We start from the raw sequence: 3,931 nt of genomic DNA on the forward strand, positions 1-3,931 counted from the left end.
TCATATGGAAGGAGTATGTTTAGGTTTGTAAGAAATTGCTAAGCTTTTTAAAAAATATTTTTATTTATTTAACACAGAGAGAAAGAGAGCTAGAGAGCAGAAGCAGGAGGAACAGCAGAGGGAGGAGGAGAAGCTGAGCAGGCAGCCCATCGTGGGGCTCTATCCCAGGACCCTAAGAATATGACCTGAGCCAAAGCAGACGCTTAACCAACTGACCCACCCAGGCACCCCACTAAACTGTCCTTTAAAGTGACCATATCATTTTGCATTCTACTAGCAATGAATTAGAGTTCCTGTTGTTTCATATCCTCATCAACGTTTGGTATTGTCAGTGTTTTGGATTTTAACCATTTTAATGGATGTGTAGTGGCATTTCGTTGTTTTAATCTGTAGTGCCCTAATGACATATGACATTGGGCATCTTTTATATTTGCCATCTGTATCTTCTTTGATAAGGTATCTGTTCAGATCTTTTGCCTATTTTAAAAATCAGGTTGTTTGTTTTCTTATCGTTGAGTTTTACTAGTTCTTTGTATATTTTAGATACCGGTCCATTATGAGATATGTGTTTTGCAAACATTTTCTCAGTCTGTGGTTTGTTTCATTCTCTGGCCATTGGGTTTTGCATAAGAAAAGTTTTTAATCTTAATGAAATCCAACTTATCCACTTTATTTTATGCATGATGATTTTGTGTTGTATCTAAAAAGCCATTGCCAAGTTTGCATAGAGTTTCTCCGATATTATTTTCTTTTTTTTAATTTTTATTTATTTATGATAGTCATACAGAGAGAGAGAGAGAGAGAGGCAGAGACACAGGCAGAGGGAGAAGCAGGCTCCATGCACCGGGAGCATGACGTGGGATTCGATCCCGGGTCTCCAGGATCGCGCCCTGGGCCAAAGGCAGGAGCTAAACCGCTGCGCCACCCAGGGATCCCCGATATTATTTTCTAGGAGTTTTATGGTTTTGTGTTTTACATTTAGCTCTATGATCTATTTAGAATTAACTTTTGTGAAGGATGTAAGATCTATGTGTAAATTCTTTCTTTCTCTTTTTTTTTTTTTTCTGTATGTGTATGTCCTGTTTTTAAAGCACCATTTGCTGAAAAGAATATCCATTCTCCATTGAGTTGCTTTTGCTCCTTTGACTATTGACTATATTTCTGTGAGTCTGTGCTTGGGGATTATGTTCCATTGATCTATTTGTCTGGGTTTTTTTTTGGGGGGGGGCAATATTACACTATCTGGACCAAAGGAGCTTTCTATTGTCTTAAAGATGGCTATTGTCAGTCCTCCAACTTTGTTCTTTTCCTCCAATATTGTATTGGCTGTACTGTGCCTTTCGCCTTTCTGTGCAAACTTCAGAATCAGTTTTCTGTATTCACAAAATAACTTGGGATCCCTGGGTGGCACAGCGGTTTGGTGCCTGCCTTTGGCCCAGGGCACGATCCTGGAGACCCAGGATCGAATCCCATGTCAGGCTCCCGGTGCATGGAGCCTGCTTCTCTCTCTGCCTGTGTCTCAGCCTCTCTCCTCTCTCTGTGTGACCATCATAAATAAATAAAAATTATAAAAAAAAAAAATAACTTGCTGTGTTCTTTTCAAAGTTGTTTTTGGATATCTTCATTCCTTTGCATTCCCATGTATGTTTTAGAAGCAGATTTCTGATTTCTACAAAAAAAAATCCTTCTAGTTTTTTGAGATTGCATTGAATCTATAGATCAGTCTTGGGAGAAATGACATCTTAACGATGTTTAGTTTTCAATTCCTGAACACAATATTATATATATATATATTTTTTTTTCTTTTACTTCTTTCCTTGGCATTTTATAGTTTTTATCATAAAGGCCCTATGTACATTTTATTAGATTTATAATTTAGTATTTCATATCTTTCGGTGCTATTGTAGTTGGCACTTTTTAAGTTTCAATCTTTGTTATTCATAGCTAGTATATAGAGATACAACTGATTTTCTTTATTGACCTTGCTGAACTCACTTATTTTGTAGGTTCTTTGAGATTTTCTCTGTCAACAGCCCTTTAATTTGTGAATAGAGACACTTCACATTTATTGTATTCTAATCTTTACCTTTTCAGAGGTACCAAAATCTGTACCCTCCCTCCTCTCTTTTTTTTTTAAATTGTCCTCTGTCACCACTCCTTTTTTTTTAAATTTTTATTTATTTATGATAGTCACACACAGAGAGAGAGAGAGGCAGAGACACAGGCAGAGGGAGAAGCAGGCTCCATGCACTGGGAGCCCGACGTGGGACTCGATCCCGGGTCTCCAGGATCTCGCCCTGGGCCAAAGGCAGGCGCTAAACCGCTGTGCACCACCCAGGGTTCCCTCTTTCTTTTTCTGATCTTTACATACAATATTCCTCATATTGGAAATGTGTTTTCTTCATTTTTCTTTGACTAGAGAGTTATTAATTTTATTGAATTTTTAAAGAACCAGGTTTTTATTTAATTGATTTTGTTATTTTCAATTTCATTAGATTATTCTTTTTTTTAAATTGAAGTTCAATTTGCCAACATATGGTATAACACCCAGTGCTCATCCCATCAAGTGCCCTTCTCCATGCCCATCACTCTGTTACCCTATCCCCCCACCCACCTCCCTTTCCATTACCCTTTGGTTCGTTTCCCAGAGTTAGGAGTCTCTTTGTCACCTTCTCTAAATTTTCCCACTAATTTTCCCTCCTTTCCCTTACAATCCCTATCAATATTTCTTATATACCCCATATGAGTGAAACCAATAATCATTAGATTATTCTTTTTTTTTTTTTTTTTTTACAGATCAGTTATTTAATTAGGTCCTTTGTAGGTAGCTCTGAAGAATAGCTTTGATTTTTGACAGAATTTGAAAGTCCATAGCTTTCTGATCAACCTTGTGCTCGTCCATAATCTCATTTGTTTCTCTATGTCAAAGATCTTCCTGGTGTCTGGGTTTATGCAGCTGCTTCTTCTTAAAGTAAGTAATCATCAGTGAGATGTTTTGGAATTTTCACATTACTGTTATCAATTTTGGTGGAGGTTGTAATGACAGATTTCTGATCTGTTTTAAGCAGAGGGACTTGATTGAGGGCCAGAGGCCAGTCACAAGCAGCAAGCCACTGCTCAGCTGCTTCAGGAAAACCACTCTCTTGCCTCTGTGGTGTCCAGTGAGGATGATCAAAATGGTCTTAGAAGTGATGCTAGCTTGCAGTTTTCTCACATGCTGTCTGAAAGGTGTCCCCCCACCCCTCCGCCAGCTCAACAGCTTTTGAGGCACATCTTCAGTAGGATAATAAATACCTAACTAAGCATTTTGTGAAATTTAACCTGTTGGGTACCACCAATTCTTCTCACCACCAACTGGTTTTGTGATAGTATGGAAAACTTTCTCCTTCTTCTTTTCAACCCTGGATTTAGCTGCTGAATACTTCCTCTTGTACATGGCCTTTTTGAAATACACAGCCAATTAGGAATATCTACCAGATCCTACAACTAGGGTTTCAGCTGCAGTGGGGCTTCCCTTCTTTGGCATTTTAGTCTTCAGGTTACCATTCTTAACCTTGCCACCAGCATCAGCCTTCTCAGTTTTACATTTCTTCTCCTTAGTATCTGACTTCTCAGTTTTGTCACCTGACATATTGCAAGATGGGAAAGAGCCATTAGATTATTTTTTTATCATCTTTATTTTCTTCTTTCTGTTTGCTTTGAATTTAATTTGCTCTTCTTTTCCAATTTCTTAAGACAAGAGCTTAGAGTATTAAGTTAGACCTTTCTTATTTTCTAATATAAACATTTATTGCTATAACTTTACCTAAAAGCACTGCTTGGCTCACAATAAGCACTGCTTATATCTTACAAATTTTGATATGTTGATTTTATTTTTTTGTTCAATTCGAAATAGTTTCTTCTGATCTCTTCTACAACTCGTGGATCATCT

The 3,931-nt window shown here is 37.6% G+C and overlaps 1 pseudogene; it reads right to left on the bottom strand.

The window, feature by feature from the left end:
• Positions 1–2,809: 2,809 nt before the first annotated feature.
• LOC100687363 lies at positions 2,810–3,631 on the bottom strand (annotated as a pseudogene).
• Positions 3,632–3,931: the final 300 nt, after the last annotated feature.

This window comes from Canis lupus, chromosome 27 (assembly GCF_011100685.1).
Source record: "Canis lupus familiaris isolate Mischka breed German Shepherd chromosome 27, alternate assembly UU_Cfam_GSD_1.0, whole genome shotgun sequence".
NCBI classification, from domain to species: domain Eukaryota; kingdom Metazoa; phylum Chordata; class Mammalia; order Carnivora; family Canidae; genus Canis; species Canis lupus.